Source organism: Tiliqua scincoides, chromosome 4, assembly GCF_035046505.1.
Source record: "Tiliqua scincoides isolate rTilSci1 chromosome 4, rTilSci1.hap2, whole genome shotgun sequence".
NCBI lineage: Eukaryota > Metazoa > Chordata > Lepidosauria > Squamata > Scincidae > Tiliqua > Tiliqua scincoides.
In genome coordinates, this window is record NC_089824.1 from 45,038,820 (window position 1) to 45,048,748 (window position 9,929).

At 40.8% G+C, this 9,929-nt stretch overlaps 1 pseudogene; it reads left to right on the plus strand.

Moving 5' to 3' along the window:
- Positions 1 to 9,570: 9,570 nt before the first annotated feature.
- Positions 9,571 to 9,686, plus strand: LOC136650294 (5S ribosomal RNA; annotated as a pseudogene).
- The last annotated feature ends 243 nt before the right edge of the window (positions 9,687 to 9,929 follow it).

Genomic DNA, 9,929 nt, shown 5'->3' on the forward strand with positions numbered 1-9,929 from the left:
GTTTTTTAATTTCCTTTTTGTTTCTATACAAAGTGCATCTTACAATTTTTTATTTAAATAATTAAAAACGAGGGATATGATATATTTGATGATATATTTGTTTGTTTGTTTAGATTAATATATATTTAAGAGACAATTTATTAGACTTAGGAGCCTCCCTGTCTCATTAAGTGAAATATTAGATGTAGAAAGGATTTACCCCCCCATGAAAAGCACACCTTATAAAAGCCACAATAAAACCATTGCCTTCTAGCTTAAATTAAGTTAGTTTTTTAAGTAATTATAGGGTTAAAGTTTTCAATTAACCCATAGTTTATTATTGATCATTGTTAAACCCAGAATAAAAAAGTTATTAGTACCCCATTAATAATTTAGGAGCAGGCTATGCTGTTGTGCTTATTCCCACAGAAACGTTTGGTGCCAGCACGGTGTGTAAAATCAGCCAGAAAACCAAGGCCTAAAAGAATCCAATTTCTGATTTCCAAACTCAGATGCCAGAAAACACCCCAGAGCAAACAGCCAGCAAAAAAAAAAAAAAAAAAAAAATCCAGGCAAAGGCCCATCCCACTTTTAACTCCATGGGAAGATCTTTAAACATTGACATCAAAAGCCTAGAGACAATTGTTTATCATGATGGCAAAGAAGAATCAAAAACTTTTTCAGACTCACAGCCCTTGTGCCTTTTGAAGAACAATAACATTTGAAAACAGTTTGGCACAGGATGTGGTGATGGCGCCTGGCCTGGACGCCTTTAAAAGGGGATTGGACAAGTTTCTGGAGGAAAAATCCAGTACGGGGTACAAGCCATGATGTGTATACGCAACCTCCTGATTTTAGAAATGGGTTTTGTCAGAATGCCAGATGCAAGGGAGGGCACCAGGATGCAGGTCTCTTGTTATCTGGTGTGCTCCTTGGGGCATTTGGTAGGCCACTGTGAGATACAGGAAGCTGGACTAGATGGGCCTATGGCCTGATCCTGTGGGGCTGTTCTTATGTTCTTATCCTAGGACATGAGCGAAGTATTCAGGTTTTTGCACAGCAGTAGTAATTAGTATATACTTCTTATCAGACTAAGTTTGACATGTGTAAACCCTGGCCCTTTCAATCCCTGGGTGGATATCCTGCCCCCTGTCTGTCCCCCCTGCTGGAAATCCCTCCCCTAGGGAAAGTAGGGGTATGGTGGAAAAGGGGTTCATGTGACCCCTCAAACAATTGTCCCCCTGTCATGCCTGACTAATAGGAAAGGGCTTCATGGTGGTGGGACAAACGGTGTGGAGGGAAAGGGGATGATGGAATGATGATGGAAAAGGAAACAGTACCGTGGTGCCCCTGTGTATTGGTAAATATGATTGCAAAGGATTACATTGCATGTGATATTGTTTGGAAGGGAAGTGGATATGATATCTAATTTTTAATGACTAGATGGTGGAGCTAAGTGGATTGGCCGACACAATGGAAATTTGCTGATGAAACAGACAGTACTGATTAATACGTCAAACAACATCAGTTTTTATTTTATGTAGGGCTATGAGGAGCTTCTCAGAGGATTTGAGATCCTGACTATTGGGGAGCCATTAGAGCAAACCAATTCTCATAAAAGGCAGGAGGCTGCAGAGGAATGAAGGCTAATATATGTATCTGTAAATAAAAACATACCACATTAATGGTCTGTGTGTGTGTGTGTGTGTGTGTGTGTGTGTGTTAACCAGCATCTTGGGAGAGCATGAACAAATATATAAAATGTGTAAAACAATTGTTATAAAATATAAAAATATAAAACAATTGATATAAAACAATTGTTTCCGGAGTGGATGCGCAATGGCAATGCTCTGGAACCAGTGGCGTCACTAGGATTTGAGTCACCCGGTGCAGGAGGCCTGCGCGTCACCCCATGTAGAGGGCGGCACAACACCCCAGGTGGGCTTGGTGATGTACCATTGCCCCATCCCCACCGGGTTTTTTTGCTGTACCTTTTGATAGAACACAGATATTTCAATGTGGTTTGTTTCATTGCATTCTGCATGAAATTACGCATTGATTGATATATAACATGATGGTCTTATTCCTCCAAACTCTGATTTTAGTGATTTTGAAAACTTGTAGAGTCTCACACACACACCCCATGTCAACTTGCTAACACCTTATTGCAGCAGTTCTCAAACTTTTAGCACTGGGACCCACTTTTTAGAATGACAATCTGTCCAGGACGCACTGGAAGTGATGTCATGGCCAGAAGTGACATCATCAAGCAAATTAAAATAAATAATTAGAAATAGTGAAATTAAAATGAAATAATTAAATAAGGGGGAGCCAGTCCTGTTCCACCAAGTGAATCTACTCTGAAGTAAGTCCTATTGTGGTCAATGGGGCTTACTCTCAGGAAAGTGTGGATAGGATTGCAGCCTATGAGCCCAATCCTATGCATGTCTACTCAGAAGTAAGTCCCATAGTGGACAATGGAGCTTACTTTGTAGTCTACCTGCAATAACTACCCCCCAAAATGAATCAGTGAGATTTCCAGCCCTCCCCAGTGCCCAGCTTAAAGTTCTTCTATTTCAGATGGTAGCTTGCAGGTTAAAGTGCTCTTAGTTTGCCCCTTCCCTTTTGTAGTTTTTTCTACCTTAATTCCTTCTATTCTGCACAAATTTTTTGATCAGTCTGACAAGGAACTTTGGCCGATAGCAGAGGACCTGCTGATTTTTCTCTCACCCTACTCAAATCCGTGGATTGTTTTGGATTGCTTTGGATTATCCAGCCTGCTATCAACAAACGAATATGGGGAAGAGAAAGAAGCAGCTGAGAACTCCCTCAGGGTGCATGTCTCCGATCAAGGTCGCAAAGCAACTGCGGTTGGATGAATTAAAGGCTTGGACTGAGTCTGAAGGGGAGATCGTAAAACATTTAATTAAATTTACCTCTTGAAACAAATATTCAGCATTAGAATCAGATACAGATACAGCTCCCAGCTTGGTAGACAGTGACTTAAAGATGGCCTCTGCCCCCCTTATTTTGAAGTAACACAGATGTCCCAATGTGACGATGCCACAGTTGGTCAAAGTTTCTCATTAACAGAAGATTTATGTAATGTTGATCAGAATAAGCAGACCACTTTGGCCCTGGGATATTCCAGCAATCAGTTGCTCAGTCTTGTTGCCTTATCACTGCCTTATCACTGGGAGATCTGTGATGGCTATATTTCACAACCTTTATGATATGGCCTCTCAATTAGATATGCTACAGATGATGTTAAATAAAAACAGGGGAAAAACCAGCAAATTTCACTGTGGTCATAATTCTCCAACCCACACTCTTGAGGAATCTGCAAGGGAGAAGGGAGGTCCCAAGGACAGGAATAATCTGTGGAAGGAGAATGTGCGGGCAACAACCTCCCGACGCCTTCAAAAAGAGCAAACATCTCTGGAGACTGCTCATAATTTTATAAACAAAGGAAATGGACAGATAAATATAGGGTGACAAGATCTTTATGTAGTTTGCTTTGGATTGATGAGAGACAATTGGATTTACAAGAGTTTGAATTCTTACCAGCCCCTTGGAATAAGACTAGGCTGCTTTTAAAGTTTGCTTCCTCAATTATCCTCTTAATGCTCCTGAAAATGAGAAGTTTCTTGAGCTCTTTTGAAATTATAGTCAAGAGAGTACTGACTAATATGGAACCAAAATCCCTATTGCCAGTTAAAGGAGAATGCACAGCCTCAAGGCCAACTGCTGCTGGCAGCCAGCCAGCACCTCCTGTGGCTGATAAGTTCAGCAGCAAACACGACTTTAATGAGACCCAAGTTTTGCAGCTGCATAGGCCTCAGGAAGCTCCTGCTTGTAATGATGATTGATCTGGTGAGAATAACAAGGTCCTTCGAAAATTCTCTTGCTCAGTGCATGGGCTCCTTTACAGCTATGGATATAGCAGCTCAGAAGGAGACTCTAGAAGGGAACATTCCAGAAGGGAATACCCAAATATAATCACTTGAGAATTCTACAAGAAATTCACTTGAGAAGCAGGTGCTCAAGAAAATGAGCTGGAGTATCCTCCACTACCTATGACTGCCCAAGTGGCAGACCAGGAGATGGTTAGTCAGCAGGCGCTCCGGGTTTGCAAGACAAATGAGATGGATCTGTCAGCAAAGGACCTCTTGTTACACATGGCGATTGGGGACAATGAAATAGTGGAGGAGGCAATCACAGCCTTCCAAGAACTTCCTAGGAATGAATGCATTAGGATTATTTCCAGCCTGGACAAAGTCAGGTCTGTATTGATAAAGAATATGGAAGCTCAAACCCCTCAAGAGGATGAATTAACATCAGATGATACTTAAGGGATCTCCACTGTTATGGCATCAGAAGTCTCTCTTCAGCTGACTCTCCCTCCCCCCCCCCCCAATTGCTGTTCCTAGGCTGTTTACCACTCAAGAACTCATACATCAACAGTCTGATGACAATAGTGAGACTGGCACACTAGCTCAGCCAAGCGAAACTGATCTGGGGGCTTCCGACTTAAAGGTGATCCCCTCTGTGGAGACATACCAATTCCCCAGCATCACGATTCTCTATCTGCGCTGCATGAAAACTTTTGTGAGCAACCAATCCCCTTGTCTGTCCCAGGAGCTGAGACTAGTTGTGGCATGCCGGATTCTCCCAACGCTCCTGATTCTAGACTGAGATGGACAATGCACAACAAGGCTTTCAGGAATGACTTTTATCCACCCCTTCTACCCCACAACCTGTGCCCACCCTTAAACTTATATCATGGACTATAGCTGGATGGTGGCGTAAAGCCAAGGATAAGGACTTTTTGAACTACTTGAAACTATTTGATATCATTCTCCTCCAGGAGACTTGGTCGCAAACCCCTCTTTTCCTGGATGGCTTCAACTCTTTTTCCCTCCCTGCCCCAAAATATAAGACCAGGGGTCGCCTGCTAATTAGTTTGGCAATTTTTGTTAGAACTTTCTCTCTGCTGAATCAGTAACTTTGAAGATCGCAACCCCTAATTTTCAGGCAGTCAAAATAAATCTAGGTAACAAGATATTGGTTGTGGTTAACCTTTATGTCCCTCCAGGTCTAAAGAAGCTGAATTTACCTCATTATTGGGATGCCATATTTTCAATTACAACAGATTTAGAGGGAAAATTTCCCTCATCTCATCTGCTCCTTGCTGGAGATTTCAACTGGAGGGTTGGATCTGGCCCCCCTTTTCTATGAAGCCTTAGGGATTGACTCTGAGCCTACCTTACCCCCCTTTCTTGCTTTGGAAAGGCAGTCTAAGGACACTCTGTATAATACAGCAGGTATCCAACTGGCTAAGTTCTGTGCCCATACAAACAGGTTTTGGCTTAATGGCCTTTTGGAAAATCCGAAATCTGGAGAATTCACCTCCTGTCCTTTATTTTGGATTTTGAGGTTGGTAACTGTACTCTAAGCTATCATTTCCCTCTTATTTTAACGCTCAACTCAAATCAAGGAAACCTGAGGACTCTGAGTGGTGGGGCTGACAACCTTGAATCGTGGGTGAAAGTCTCCTGGTCCCCGGATTTAAACCGGAGGCTGAAGGAAACTCTGGAGTTTGTCTCTAAGTTTGAAACTAAAAACAGCTCTGCTACAAGAAGGGGATACTCAGGAGTATCTTAATACTTTTGAGGCCCTCACCGCACATGTGTCATCTGTATTCAGAAAAAATTCTAAAGGCAAGAGATTGGGAGGGAATATTGGGGAAACTCCCTGGTTTGACAAAAAATGTTTGGAGCTGAAAAGCCAGATTCGGTGGGTTTATTCGCAATATAGGAAACTAGGGGGACAGCGGATCCCAGACCTGTATTTTACACTAAAAAACAGTTACAGACATGTGTGAAAACCAAGAGGCAAAACTATGCTCATCACCAATGGAATAAACTAATATGGGCCTCCAGCCTCAATAGAACCAAACAATTCTGGGCTATAGTTGTGGGATAGTTATCCCTATAGTTATGGGATCTTTTCAAGCAACCAATGCAATCTCTGCCTCCATTTCTCCTCAGTTGTGGTGACTATGGTAAGATTGCCTACTCGTGAGTAAATGCGTGATGTGGCTTAGTTTCACTTTCCATAGAACTCCATGCTTTTTTTTTTGTTTTCTGGCTTTTCGGCCATAACTTTTGTTAGAAAGGAGATATTTCATTCTGGTTTTCTTCATTACATTCTGCTGTAAATTCTGCATGCAATGGTATGCAGACAACGGCATGATGACATTATTACTAACCACCGCGATTTTAGTGATTTTGGTTACTTTGTGGCGTTACCCCCCTAGGCTGTTAACTACAGCGGACCATCTCTCCACCCCTCACTAACTATGCCACTGACCTGTGGATATGGGATCTATAGATATGGGGTCCTCTCTTGTGTGTGTGTGTGTGTCTGTCTGTATGTATGTATGTACATACATACCTACATATACATATATCAGGTTCCTTCCTAGATATGCACTGGTGGCTTCACACTACTGGGATTCTGTCAGGGTTAGAACACAACCCAGGTTAAATTTGCAGGCCTGAATAGGATAGGGCCTAATGTTTGTGAAGTGCTGAGTCACCAGGACTCAGGTGTAGAATGGGCCAGCTGATGAGGCAGGCATCATGAGACAGGGTGTGGCAGGAGGAGGAGACACCACCCATCCTGATTTGTGCACAGAGCTATATAAGAGACTGTGAGAGCGCTCACGTGTGGGTCATTGGTGGTCATGCGTGTTGTATGTTTTGCTGTCTCTGCTTTGTTTTGCTATGCTGCTGCTGTTATTGTAAACTTGTAAATACAGACGGAAGTGATGATGGATTTCCTCGTGTCTGTGTACTCTCTACGGTGTGGGCTTCAAGCTGCATTCTGAAGGACAAACAGATAAGGAGCTACTCCCTCCTTGAAAGATTCCTGGAGGGGGAGCAAAATGCCAAATTTTTCAGACACCTGAATGCCAGTGTAACGCAACCTCCCCCCTGCCTCCAGAGCCTGTTGCAGCTGCAAAAGGAAAGCAGAGGCATCCTCTCCACTTTCCTTTTGCAGCTACATTGCTTCATGCCACCCATTCCTTCTCCTGTGGAGGCTCCCCTTCAAGGTGAGTTGACCAAGTAAAACCTAGTTTTTGTCAAGGACAAAGGGGGGGATAGTCTTCTGATATTGTAGTAGACTGAATATGGAAATTAAGGAGAGAGAGAGAGAGAGAGAGGAATCAGTTCTAAAGCCAAGGGTGGTAATGATGTGGGTGAGGGTGATGTTGTCAGTGACTAATAGAGGAGTACAAAGAAAGGGGGCGGTGCCAGCCAGCAGTGAGCAGACGTGCCTTTCTTGAGCTGTTGAAGGGCACTCTGTTTTTTCCCAGAAACTGTGGATCTGAGGAGAACTGGGGATTGTTTGTCAGGAGAGACAAACTCCTCCATGTGATGGCACGATTCCTGAGGAGATAAAGCCCGGCCAGGGGGCTTTCCCAGGAGATTCCGCCATCTTGGCAGTAATGGTGAAGAATTCATGTTGAACCAAGCTGAAGGCCCCAGCAGGGAAAGACTTTGAAAGAATTAAGTAAGTGTTATTCCATTTTTGTATGCCTGGCGTGGATTGAGTAATTGACTGCCTGATTTGGTTTTTTTTTTGCCTTGAGAAGAAGAGGGGGGAGGTTCCCCCCTCTGCTGTTTATCAGTGTGAGGAGAAATTGTAGAAGAGATTTACCAAGCTTGTTAGGGTTATCTGAAAATATAATTACAACTTTATAACTTTGAATTTCAGTGGACTCCAAATTAATTGTCCTTGGATAAAGATTGTGTATTGGAGCGTTTATTGCTTTGATTTGATATTTTCTTTCAGGATTGCCTGAAAACGGCTGGATGTTTTGACATTCTTGCAGACTGAGGAATGTCAGTTGCCAAGGCTACATGTATAAATAAGAGATAAGAGAACAGAAACAAAACAAGAACAGTGCACCAGTGACGTCTAGTGGATTTAAAAAGACATTGCAAGAATAGGATTTGTGTTTATAAGTGGAGCAAGGAAGATAATACGCTGAGGACATCTAGTGGTCTTAAGGAGCACTGCGAGCAAAAGATATTTGAGTTCCACAGGAAGGAAGAATGAAGATGGCGGGTAAGAAACTTCGAAGTTTGCCAGCATTGGAGATGGAATTTGGAAAACTAGTACAAGAGGAAGCGAAAGGAAAGACTGGAAACAGACTATGCAAGACAACATGGAAATACTGTTGGCAATGGTACAGCAATAAATAAATAAATCTGCACAGATTCAAGCCAGTGTGGATGTTTTAACTGAACGATTAGATGAACTTAGTGGACACCTAATGGATGTGAAAATTTCACCAGAAGAAGATAAACAAGAGATTGAGATATCAGGACAAAAGATAAGAAAAGACCAAGCTAAAATATCGAAGATAGAAGAAAATCAGCATGACGCAGAGACAATGTTAATGGAGATTCAGATGGATAGTGCAGCTCGAGTGGTGAGGATACAAAATATACCAGAAGAGAAAGAAGATACATTACGACAGACTGTTAGATTAATATCAGAATGGATTGATACACCAAAGAAGGAGATACCTCAAGAACTGGATTCAGTGAGAAGAGTGAGCTCTTTTGATTTGAGAAAACACAAATTACCAAGAGAAATTCATGTGAAATTCATCAGAACCTTTTACAGAGATAAATTACTGAAGGTTTCAAAGGAAAAGAAATGGACAGTGGATGATAATAAAGCTCAAATTCTGAGACATGTTCCATGGAGAGTGAGGAAGAAGAGAAAAAAGAAGAATTGTCAAGGCGAGGTGTGGAGACTGGCTGGTTGGACGCACCTATAATTAGATGCAAGATTTGGGAGAGACAAATAAGAAGATTTCTATATAGAATAGATGCCATTTGATAGACTATTGCTGTAAACAAAAGAAAAAAATATTTTAAAAAGTATGTTTTTATTGGATTTTGAAACATAAGGAAAAATAATGTATGATAAAATGGGCATAAAATATAGATCATAATATCACAATAGATCAATGGGAACAGATCTAGAAGCATGATATAAAACTTATTAGAGCAACAAATTATAAAGAAAAGATACATAAAATGTTTTATAGATGGTACATGACACCAAAAAACTGGTAAAAATGAAACAGAATATATCAAGTAGTTGTTGGAAATGTAAATGTGTGGAAGGAACATGTGGTGGATATGTAAAAAAATGCAAATCTATTGGAGAATGGTAAGAAATGTAATACAAGAGTGTTGAATTTATGATATCGCTGAAACCTGAATTATTTTTGCTTATTATTTTAGATGTTATAGATAAAGAAAATGATGTGTATTTATTTATTATGATTTTAATTGTAGTGAAGAATGTATATGTTAGATATTGGAAGGATTTTAAAATATTAATGAAAGATGAATTAATAGAGGAAATAATGAGGCAATGGACAGGCATTCAGAAATTTTGGATTAACAACAAAAACTGACACAAATTGAGCAATGGAAATCTTTTTATGCTTGGTTGAAAATGAAGTTTTAGAAATATATGATAGGGCATTTAGATAATTGTATTGCATAAACTGTTACCCTGCACATGCCCAATCTCATCTGATCTTGGAAGCTAAGCAGGGTTAGGCCTGGTTAGTACTTGGATGGGAGACTGCCTGGGAATACTGGGTGCTGTAGGCTTATACCATAGTCTTTCGAGACTGAAGGTTGCCAACCAACCAATATATTATATTTGATATGATATAATAGATGAAGGATAAATGAAAAATGATATTAAGAGGTAAATTTAGAAGAGGAAATTGTTTAAGATACGTAATGATTTATTAGTTGTAGTGATATATGATAATGATATATGATTTCCTGCATCCCTTTTTTTGTGTGTAGCGGTGTTATGTTTTTTGTGTTGTGTGTGTTTATGTTTGT